The sequence below is a fragment of the Orycteropus afer genome, unplaced genomic scaffold (genome assembly GCF_000298275.1).
Source record: "Orycteropus afer afer isolate SDZICR_OR568_19922 unplaced genomic scaffold, OryAfe1.0 scaffold00144, whole genome shotgun sequence".
Classification (NCBI taxonomy): domain Eukaryota; kingdom Metazoa; phylum Chordata; class Mammalia; order Tubulidentata; family Orycteropodidae; genus Orycteropus; species Orycteropus afer.
In genome coordinates this window covers 5,946,610-5,958,940 of record NW_006921731.1, presented here as the reverse complement: position 1 = coordinate 5,958,940, position 12,331 = coordinate 5,946,610, and the positions used below count along the sequence as shown (strand labels likewise).

The 12,331-nt window shown below is 36.9% G+C and overlaps 1 protein-coding gene across 1 annotated transcript in view; it reads left to right on the top strand.

Moving 5' to 3' along the window:
- Positions 1-12,331, top strand: part of GRM7 (glutamate metabotropic receptor 7) — a 1,568,320-nt gene that overhangs the window by 1,328,287 nt on the left and 227,702 nt on the right. The gene's annotated exons all lie outside the window — the stretch shown is intronic.

Here is a 12,331-nt window from a genome sequence, read left to right as displayed (position 1 = left end):
TGATCTACAGGGCTTTCCTTGGCTGATTTTCACCAGGTCTTTCACCCTAGTCCATTTTAGTCTGGAAGCTCCACTGGAACCTGCTCAGCATCATAACAACATGCAATTCTCCACCGACAAATGGGTGGTGCATTGGCTGGGAATTGAACCCCTTCCTCCTGCATGGATGGCAAGAATTCTACCACTGAACCACCACTGCCTCCAGACATATATTATAGGCAATCACTGAATTACAAATGAAATCAGTTCCTAAGTCTGTCTTTAAGTCAAATTTGTAGCTAAGTTGAAAGAGATGCATGTAGTTATTTAGTGTCAGTCAAATATTTGCCTTAGTATATAGTACGTATTTTACCATTGCATGCATATAAAACTCTTCAGAAACACTTCCAAATTCACTAAAACATCTTAAATGTAATAATACAGTACACAGTAATAATAAAAATAACTACTATTTTTGAAGAGAGAGAATTGTATGTGTAGGTATAGCAACTACAGCCACCACCATCACAACAACAGCACTGCCATCAAGTTTATTCTAACACATTATAGGACAGAGAAGAAGTACCTTAAGGGTTTTCAAGGCTGTAAATCTTCACAGAAACAGACAGCCTCATATTTCTCCCATGGAGTAGCTGGTGGGTTCAAACTGCTGACATTATGGTTAGCAACCAAATGCATTGGTCACTGCACCATCATACCTCCTTTGCATAGGTATACAGTCCTGTGAAAAAGCATTAAAGAAACAGGTCTTAAAACAGTCTAGAAAAACAGTACAGAAAAAAGGTCATGACTGAAAGTTAATACTTACTCTCATCCCATCAATGACTTTCATACCAGAAGGGTCACTCATGAGGTAGCATTATGATAACTTTAATAATTAGATAGTGCAGGAGAAGATGTTGTAGAGATGGCTACTCTTTAAGATGGTAGACCTGGTGCTAGAGAGTGAAGGTTTGGTTCTGCTTCCAAAGTGGGGGTTTACTACTGGAGTCAGTTTCTTGAAGTTGACATCATGGGAGGTTTGTACAGAGCTTTTCTTTTTCTCATCATAAATGGTGTTGTATCAGCTGAGATCCTTAATAAATGTACAGTAAACTTTGGTGAACTGCTTTGTAGTAGGATCTTGCAGCTTCATCTTAGTCATCCATTCTTAAATGAGAAGAAGTTCTTCAGCTAACACTTTCATCAAAATCTTTTTCAGTTCTGGAATTTTTAAGTCCCAATTTTCTTCCACAATTGCTGCTATAGTTCTATAAGGTCTTCATGGTTGGTTCTTCAGCATGGGAGTCAAGTGATACTACAACATCATTTTCACTGATGTCTAACTGCAGTTGATTATCAGTACCATTGATAGCTTACCTGGCTTCAGCAATGTTGTCAGTTGTAAACCCCGAAAAGCATGCACAAATTGGGAGCATAGTTTATTCCACACTTCTTCAATATCTAACTACTTCACTTCATCCCAAAAATCAGCAATATTTTTTGTTGTTGTTTGTTTGGTTTTTTGTTAATTTTAATTGTGATTTGGGTGATAGTTTCAGAGGAAAATTATTTTTCACACAACATTTCTTACATATTTTGTTTCATGATATTGATTGCAATTCCTCACAATATAACAGCTCTCTTCCCATTTCTTCCTCATATTTATCTCTTCCCTGTGTCTTTCCCTCCCATGCACTTCCTCAAATCACCCCCCACCCCAGCTATCTCTCTGTGTAATCATTGTCCTTCTGTTTTTCCATGATTCATCACTCCAAGGAATATGATGTAAATGTTCACCCCATATGCCTATCTATTGTTTGGCTGGAAGCCACAGGAGTTCAGTTCCAGACCTGAAAGGTAACTAGGGACCATAGTCTTGAGTATCTCACCAGACTCTATCAGAGCAGAAAATCTGATACACACACACACACACATATATTTATATATATATTTTATGAAGAATCAACAATATTTTTATGGCATCATAGCTGTTACAATTCCTCCAGAACTCTCTTAAGCTCATCACATCATCTTGGGTAGCCCTGAAAGCTTGTAAGAAGGTCTGCCATAAATAATAGGCTTGACTCCCTGATTCATTGGCTGATGTAGTGATGTGGGGTTAAGAGGTAAAAATGCAGCCATTATATTGGGGTGAAGATCATTTAAACTGCTTAGATGTCCTAATGCATTGTCCAACCCAAGTAGAGTCTTGAAAGAATTTTCTTGGCCTACAAATAATATTCAATAGGGGTGAAATTGTTCAAAAACCAATCTTCAAAGATGGCAATTGTAACCCATGCTTTTTCATTTGCCTTCCAAATAACAGACTAAAATAAGGGAAAAAATTGAAGTAGAAATGTCTAAAAATTTACAAAAACATCTGCTTTCAGAAATTAGTTGCACCTGATTTTTCATGGTTACTTCTGTTTTCTGTATAATCATATAAAGCACAATGGTGGCTGGTTTTCCAATTGAAAATATGACTTTTGCCTAAATTGTTTGATTCAGAACCTGAAAGTTAGGGCTGTGTTTGTTTTTTTTTTTTTTTTTTTTTTTTAATTGCATGTTGGGTGCAAATTTTCAGAGCAAAATTTGTTTTATATGCAAGTTAGTGTACATTCAGAAATACTTTAGCCTCTGGTACCATCCCCGACCACAACAAACTGTCTTCCTCTCCCATTCTGTGACTACCCCCTCCCTGTGCCCTTCTTAATTATGCACTCCTGTTTGTCCAGCTTTCCTCTATGTGAATGCTGCCCCACTGGTGCCTCACAGCCAGTTACTTTAAGGATTATATCTCCCTAGAGTAGGTGGGTACATTGCTTTGGGATAGGTGTTCTACATGTAGGTCTTTCTACTGTGGGGCTGAGAGCCAATCCATAAGAGTGAGTCCAATTCTAGGCCCACAGAGTAACCTGGGGCTATAGTCTTAGGGGTTTCACCAAAATCTATCTGACCAGTAATTCTGGCCATTTTTGTGTTTTTGGACTTTGTTCCACATTTTTCCTCCCACTCTATCCAGGATCTCCAGGTTTGACCTCTTTCTGAGTGGTAGCCGAACACCATCTAGTTCTTCTGGTCTCAGGGTCCATCATATCCTTGGATTAATTGTTTCCAGATGCCTTTGGTTTTCTTCATTCTTCTTTACTTCAATGAGAAGAGATGAAGAGTTGCATCTTAGATGGCCACTCGAAAGCTTTTAAGACCTCAGTCACTACTCACCAAAGTAGATTGTGGAACAAGATGTTTATGTACTATGTTGTGCCAATTGAGCTTGGTGTCTCCTGAGAATATGGTCCCAAGTCAGCAGGCCTGGTGATTTTCTCTCTCAAGGTGTATGGTTTTCTCTGAGGTGTTACTCCAACTCTGTCTTCTGTTGGTTCTATAATGTGTGTGGCTAGTTTTATAGCACAAGTACATATGTAAGATTATCTTTGGCTAAGTCTATCTTTGGTTTAGTGTATAGTACTGTTCATCAACCCCTACCTGATCTTCTCCTTTGTCTATGCATTTATCTGTAGCCTGGTGTTTGGTGTTAGTGGTAATGCAGTATTATACATATATTATTATTTGCCTCTGTTGTCTATATTTTATTTTGTTGTTGTTGTTTTAAGTGAATATTTCATGAACCCACAGCAGAATTCTAAATCCAAGGACCATGAATGGTTTCTAGATTATAGTTTTAGTTTTAAAATGTCTTAGAGGAAATTCTTCTGAAATATAAACTCAATGAGCATAGTATGTTTCCAACAGTATGTTTTACATTCATAATGCATGTTTGCTGTCTGTAAAACTGACTTGAATTTCATTTTAGTACTTCTGTCTATGCCTGGGCCTGGGGAATAGCAAAATGTGAGTGAGGGTAGTGAAAGGCAATAGAAAGAAGAAAAGGAAAAGAATGTCCTCAAATGCATGCTGGTGAGTTGACAACCATTGGCTTCTTTATGGGGGATGATGTGCATCACCAAAGCCTACGGAGATAACTATTTTATGATTAAAACAAGCGCAGGACTCCATGCAACAGGCCAAAATTGTAAATCATTTTCCTATTATTTATTCTCAAGAGATATAAAAAGGGAAGAATAATTACTGTGGTTTTATGAAAGAGCCCTATTGAGGAGTATTATTTGGCAATGTATGTCTTTACCATTTCATTTTTCATTTGTAGCTATTTCTAGTCATGATTATGGACTTTTTCAATAAGGTCAAGGGTATAATTTACTCCTTTTAAAACCAGAAAATGTACAAGGTTTCAGCAATTGTTAATTCCACCAGTACTAGATCTAGAAGACATTACAGTGATAGAAACAGAATGTAAGCAAAATTAAATAGTTTTCAAACAGTGTTTTTCCAAAATATTCCAAAGCACACATTACTCTTGGTATACTCTTGATGGGTTATGATGTTGTACATAGTTGATTAGCACAATTAAATGTACTGAATTGCCAAATGGGATCTGTGAATTGTGATATGAAAATACACACACTCTAATGATAAGCATATGGCTAGAGAAGTAAGAGTGATCAATAAAAAATACCACTTTATGTACAAGAAACCATGGAGTTTAAATTGTGAAAAACAGTAAATTGCCAAATTCAACAAAGATCTCATAAAAAAGGCATTTTGCCAAGTGAGCAACCTGCAGAATCACAGCTCTTCCATTTTTGTTTAGCTTTACAAGTTTAAGAGCTGCAAGGGGAAGAGTTCCATTGTAATAGAGAGGAAAAAAAGAAAAGAAAAAAGATTAGAGAGTGAGTTTGGTAATGACTATTTACTGTTTCAGGAAATTGAAATCATTTTGATTATGCTAGGGATGTTTTTGTGAAATTTCTCATCACTTGAGTTTATTTGCACAACATAAAGTACAAGCAGTGTTTCTTATTTCCTTGCAAAATGTCAACTCCCATGAAGTTTCTTTTTTGCTTTTGGGGGAATGCAGGGTCACTTGTTTTATCATTTCTTACCCAGTGACTTCTAGAACTAGAATGAGCATCTGGCAACATGGCTAGGGATGTAAGCACTAAATTTTAGTCACAAGAGAATGATTCTGGGTTTTAAGAATTGTATTTAGGGAACTGTAAGAGAGTCTCTGATTGGTGCAAATGGTTAAAGTGCTTGGCTGCTAACCAAGAGGTTGGAAGTTCAAATCCACCTAGAGGTGCCTTGGAAGAAAAATATGGCTGTCTACTTCTGAAAAAACAGCCATTGAAAAACTTGAGGAGCACAATTCTATCCTGAAACACATGGGGTCACCATGAGTTGGAGTTCACTCGACTGCAACTGGCTTGATACTGGTTTTAATGGTTCAAGTAAATGTTGCAAATGGTAGAGCAATAGCACAATAATAGCTAGTTGTCTTACTTGTTGTTGGTGATTTTAGGTGCCAGCAAGTCAATTTCAATTCAGAGTGACCTCATGTAAAACAGAATGAAATATGCCCAGTCCTGTGCAATCTTCATAGTCTTTGCTATGTTTGAGCCCACTGTTGCCACCACTCTGTCAGTCCACCTCATTGAGGGTCTTCCTCTTTCATGCTGACCATCTACTTTACCAAGTAGGATATCCTTCTCCAGTGAATGATACCTTCTGATAACACATCCAAAGTATGAGAAGTGAAGCCTCACTATCTTCACTTTTAAGCAGCATTCTGGTTGTACTTCCACCAAGACAAGTTGTTCATTCTTTTAGCAGTCCTTGGAACATTCAATATTCTTCACTAACACCAAAATTCAAATACATTTTCAAATGCATTTGAAATTTAAATGTTCTTCTTCAGTCTTCCTTATTCATTATCCAGCTTTCACATGCATATAAGGCTACTGGAAAGACTATGGCTTGGGTCAGGCACATCTTAGTCTTCAAAGATACATTGTTGCTCTTTAACACTTTAAAGAGTTACTTTGCAGCAGATTTGCTCAATGCAACATGTTGTTTCTTTGCCATTTGATTTCTTGATTGCTGCTTCCTTGGGTGTTGGTTGTGGATCCATGTAAAATGAAATCTTTTACAACTTCAATATTTTTTAGTTGTCCTATTATAAAGTACAGGAGCTCTGGTAGCATAGTGCCTAAGGTATTTGACTGCTAACCAGAAGGCTGGCGGTTCAAACCCATCAGCCACTCCTCAGAAGGAAGATTGGGCAATTTACTTCCGTAGTGATACTGCCTCAGAAACCCAAGGAGGAGTTGCTATGAATTGGATCAAACTTGACAGCAGTACATTTTTATTTTATTTTATTTTATTATTTTATTTTAAGAGCTTGTTTTACATTCAACATTACTTGTACATTTAGTTTCACTCCCCATTTACCATGCCCAACCCAGTCCCCTCCCCTCCCACCCTGTAACCCTCCCCCTGAGCCCCTCATATTTATGCACTCCTGTTTGTCTTGCATTTCTTCAATTTGAATGATGGTCCTCTGGTGCCCTGTGGTCTATTGCTCTAAGGGATGTATTTCCATAGAGTATGTGGATGCATCATCTTGGGTTGAGTGGTCTGCATGTACATCTTGTTAACTATTAGGCTGAGAGCCAGCCCCTGGGGTTTGTTTTATTCCAGGCACAGAATGTATTCCAGGGCCATAATATTGGCAGTCTCATCAGATTTCATCTGACTAGTAATTCTGGTCATTATTGACTTTTTTGCATTTTGTTCCACCTTTTTCCTCCCACTGTATCCAGGATCTCCAGATTTGATCCTTTCCTGAGTGGTTGGCATTGGTAGCCAGGCACCACCTAGTTCTGGTCTCGAGGGTCATCGTGTCCTAGAGCAGATTGCTTCCTAATACCCTTTTTTTTTTTTTTTTTTTGCACTCTTCTTTGCTTCCTATGCTAGGAGACTGTTAGCTGCATCTTAGATGGCCGCTTGAAAGTTCTTAAGACCCCAGTCGCTACTCACCAATGTAGGATGTGGAACAAGGCTTTTATGTATTTTGTTGTGCCGATTGAGTCTGGTGCCCCCCAGTACTATGACCCTGAGATGGTATATCTATTGGATCTCTCTTCCATAGTGTCTGGTTGTCTGTGAGGGATTACTTTGAGTCTATCTTGTATTGTTTTTGTCAGGATTGCAGGTATTTTGTATCAATGATGTCTGTACAAGATTGGCTTCAGCTGAATCTATCCTTGGTCTAGAGTTACTTCTGTGCACTGACCGCCATCTGATTGTCTCAGGTGTTTATGTGTTTATCTGTAGCCTGATGTTTCATGTTAATGGCAATGCAGTATTATGGACACATTGGTTGGTATTAACATCTGTTGTCTATCTCTTATGTGCACAGTTTGGTGTCCTCCCATTTTCTAATGTTATCATGATGGTCACAGATCCTTTCTGTATATCTCTCCCACTACCCTCATCAGAATGTGGGCCCCATCTAGCCCAAAATTAATCTCTCCCTTTCCTTCCCTATCCTGGTAACTTACAAAGTAAGTCCCCTTTCCTGAGCAAACCCTTCTTTGTCTTTTTCCAATAATAGACTCATACAGTACTTGTCTTTCTGTGATTGACTTATTTCACTAAGCATAATGTCCCCCTGGTTCATCCATATTGTGAGATGATGTCTATCCCTCATTGTTCTTCAATGTAGCATACTATTCCATTGTGTGCTTGTTTTTGTTATTGTTATGTGCCGCTGTTGTTATGTGCTGCCGAGTCGGACCTGACTCATAATGACCCCTCCTTGGGTTTCCAAGGCAGTGTCACTATGGAAGTAGATTGCCCCATCTTCCTTCCGAGGAGTGGCTGATGGGTTTAAACTCCAGCCTTCTGGTTAGCAGTCAAGTGCCTTAGGCACTACACTATCAGAGCTCCTTCCATTGTATACATGTACCATAATTTGCTTATCCATTCATTCATTGATGGGTATTTAAATTGTTTCCATCTCTTTGCTATGGTGAATTGTGCTGTGATGAACATAGATGTACATATGTCTGTTCATGCACTATCTCTCATCTCGTTAAGATATATTCCTAGTAATGGAATTACTGGGTCAAATGGTACTTCTGTTTTCAGTTTTTTAAGGAAACGCCATACCGTTTGCCACAATGGTTGTACCATTTTACAATCCCAACAGCAGTGCACAAGATTTCGAATCTTTCCACAATCTCACCAGCATTTGTTATTTTCTGACATGTTGAATTTTGCTGTTATTGCCGGAGTGAGATGATAACTCATTGTTGTTTTGAATTGCACCTCTCTAATGATTAACAATTGCAAGCAATTTCTCAAGTGTTTGTTGGCTGCCTGTATATTTTCTTTGATGAAGTGTCTGTTCAAGTCTTTTGCCCATTTATGAATTGGGTTATTTGTCTTTTTGGAGTTGAGGTGTTGAAGTTTTCTGTAGATTTTGAAGATGACTCCTTTATCAGATATATCATTGGCAAATATTTTCTCCCAATCTGTACATTTTCTTTTTACCCTTTTGATGATGTCTTTCAATGAACATAAGAATTTAATTTTTAAAAGGTCCCAGTCATCTAGCTTCTCTTCTATCTCCTGCACATTTTGGGTTATGCTTGATAATCTATTTATGCCATAAATTAGGGCTCCCAGATTTGTCCATATTTTATCTTTGATGAATTTTGTAGTTTTGGAGTTTACATTTAAGTCTTTGACCCAGCTTGAGTTTGTTTTTGTGTACGGGGTGAAGTATGGGTCTTGTTTCATTTTTCTTCAGGTCAGTATCCAGTTTTGCCAGCACCATTTGTTAAAGAGGCTGTCTCTTCCCCATTTAATGGATTTTGGACCTTTGTCAAAGATCAGTTTTCCATAGATGGATGGGTCTATAACTGGACTTTCTATTCTGTTCCATTGGTTTATCTCTTTATCACTGTACTGATACCATGCTATTTTGACTACTGTGGCTGTATAGTAGCTCTTAAGATCTGGGAGTGTGAGACCTCCCACTTTATTTTTCTTCTTGAGAAGTACTCTGCTTATCCGAGGTCTCTTTCCTTTCCATATGAAATTAGTAATTGGTTTATCCATGTCCTTAAAAAATTTTGTTGGAATCTGGATTGGGATTGCATTAAATGTGTAGATTGCATTAAATGTGAAAATTGACATTTTCACAATATTCAGCTTACCTATCCATGAACAAGCTAGGTCCTTCCATTTGTGTAGTGCCCTTGTTGTCTCTTGTAGCACTCTTTTATAGTTTTCTCTGTATAGGACTTTTGTGTCTCTGGTGAGGTTTATTCCTAGATATTTTATCTTTTCAGTAGCTGTTGTAAATGGTATTGTTTTCCCTTATTTCTTTATCAGAGGACACTTTGTTGGTGTAGAGGGTTCCAAGTGATTTTTGTATGTTGCCCTTGTATCTTGCCACTTTGCTGAACCTCTCTATTAGTTCCAGTAGTTTTTATGCTGAGTCTCTTGGGTTTTCTATGTACAGGATCATATCATCTGAAAATAGAGATAGTTTTAGTTCCTCTTTGCCAATTTGTGTGCCTTTTATTTCTCTTTCTTGCCTTATTGCCCTGGCCAGGGCTTCCAATACAATGTTAAAAAGAAGTGGTGATAGAGGACATCCCTGTCTGGTTTCTGTTCATAAGGGGAATGCTTTGAGTCTTTCTCCATTAATAATGACGTTGGCTGTTGGGTTTGCATATATGCCCTTTATTATGCTGAAGAATTTCCCTTTTAACCCTATTTTGCTGAGAGTTCTGAACAGGAATGGATGTGTTATTTTATCAAATGCCTTTTCTGCATCAATTGATATAATCATATGGTTCTTTTCCTTTGTTTTGTTTATGTAGTGGATTACATTGGCTATTTTTGTGATGTTGAGCCATCCTTGTAAACTTGGTATGAATCCCAGTTGGTCTGGGTGTATTATTTTTTGATATTTTGTTGGATTCTGCTGGCTAATATTTTGTTAAGGATTTTTGCATCTATTTTCATGAGGAATATTGGTCTGTAGTTTTCCTTTCTAGGGATGTCTTTTTCTGGTTTTAGTATTAGTGTTATGCTTGCTCCATAAAATAAGTTTGGGATTACTCCATCTTTTTCAATGCTCTGGAATAGCTTGAGTAGCATAGGTGCCAACTCATCTCTGAATATTTGATAAAATTCTCCAGTGAAGCCATCAGGGCCAGGACTTTTCTTTGTGGGAATTTTTTTATGACCTGTTCAATTTCTTCTTTTATTAAAGGTCTGATCAAGTTTTCTGTCTCTGAGTGCGATAGTTTAGGTAGGTCTTGTGATTCTAGAAACTTAACTATCTCTTCTAGATTCTCAAATCTATTGGTGTACAGTTTTTCATAATATTCTGTCAGTATCTTTTTTATTTCAGTTGGTTCTGTTGTGATGACACCCTTTTCATTTACAATTCTTGTGATTTGGATCTTCTCTTTCTTTTGTTATCTGCCAATGGTTTATTGATTTTATTAATCTTTACAAAGAACCAGCTTTTTGTTTTGTTGATTTTCTCTTTTTTTTTTCTGTTTCATTTATTTTTGCTCTGATCTTTATCATTTCCTTGTTTCTAGATACTATAGGATTCTTTTGTTGTTCTATTTCTAGTTGTTGGCATTGATGAGTTACAGTGTTGATTTTGTTTCTTTTCCTCTTTTTGACATATGCATTTATTGCTATAAACTGTCCTTTGAGTACTGCTTTCACTGTGTCCCATAGCTTTTGGTATGATGTATCTTCATTCTCATTTGTTTCTAAGAATTTTTTTTTATTTCAGTTTTTATTTGTTCTATTACCCAGTCGTTTTTGAGCAGAGAATTTTTTAGCTTCTATATGTTTGATGTTTTTTCCTTGCTCTTCCTATTATTAATTTCTAATTTTATAGCATTGTGGTCCAAGAAAGTGCTTTGTAGTATTTTGATGCTTTTGAATTTTTTGAGGCTTGTTTTATGTCCTTACATATGGTCTATTCTGGAGAAGGATCCATGTGCACTGGAGAAGAATGTGAATTGTGCTTTTATTGGGTGAAATGCTCTGTATATGTCTATGGGGTCGAGTTGGTTGATAGCATTGTTGAGCTCATCTGTGTCTTTTTTGAGTTTCTTCTAGTTGACCTGTCCATCTTTGAAATTGGTGTGTTAAAGTCTCCTACTACTATTGTAGAGTTGTCTGTTATCCCTTTTCATTCAGTTAATATTTCCTTCACATATTTTGAAGCACTATCATTGGGTGCATATATATTTATTATTTTAACATCTTCTTTGACATTTTCAGCATCATATAATGTCCTTCTTTTTCTCTTATGATGTTTTTCACCTTAATGTCTATTTTATCAGAAATTAATATTGTCACTCCTGATCTTTTTTGGTTTCCATTGGCTTGGTATATATTTTTTTCCATCCCTTAATGCTTAATTTGATTTTATTTTTGTGTCTAAGGTGGGTCTCTTGTAGGCAGCATATTGATGGGTCTTCTTTTCTTATATAGTCTCCCACTCTCTTTCTCTTGATAGGTGCATTTAGTCCATTCACATTGAGTAGTGATAGATATGAATTGATTGCTGTCATTTTATTGTGTTTTTCTGTCATGTTGTTGGTGTTTCCTTGGTCCATATACTTTTCTATGCTGAGTTAAGTTTGTTGGCGATTGCTTTCTCCCTTTTCTTCTTTATAGTTGGTATTGTGCTTATTAAATCTATATGTTTTCCTTTGTTATGAATTTGCTTAGGGGGATTGTAAATTTTCTCTGTGGTTACCTTGGAGTATATTCTTCTCTCTGCATTTTAGAACAGTACGTAATGTGAAGACATTGTCCTGTTTTCCTCTCCATTTGTTTGTACCTAGAAGTTTCATTCCCTGTGATAGGTTAATTGTTCTTGTTGTGTGCTGATTGACTTCCTTGGTTTTTAGTGTACAATGTTTTATGATGTTATTTTGAGTTTCTATTTCTGATTTGGTTTTAGTGTTGATGCCATGTATCCTGATTTTTTGGATCTCTGTTGTGGGTTCTCTATTGGAAGGACTTCCTTAAGCATTTCTTACTGTGTTGGTCTGGTTTTCACAAAATTCCTTAATTACTGTTTGTCTGAGAATGCCTTGATTTCACCCTCATATTTGATGGATAATTTGGCTGGATGTAGGATTCTTGGTTGGAAGTTATTTTCTGTCAGTGTTTTATGTATGCCATCCCATTGCCTTCTTTCCTGCATGGCTTCAGCTGAATAATCGGAGCTGAGCCTAACTGTTTGATTATTATAAGTAATGTTTCTTTTCTCCCAGAAAGTTCTCCAAATTTTTTCTTTGTCTTTGGTTTTGGAGAGTTTGATTATAATATGCCTTCGTGTTTTTCTCTTGGGATCTAACTTGTGTGGGGTTCTATGAGCTTCTTGGACAAATATTTTTTTCTTCTTTCATGATATGGGGGAAATTCTCTGTTA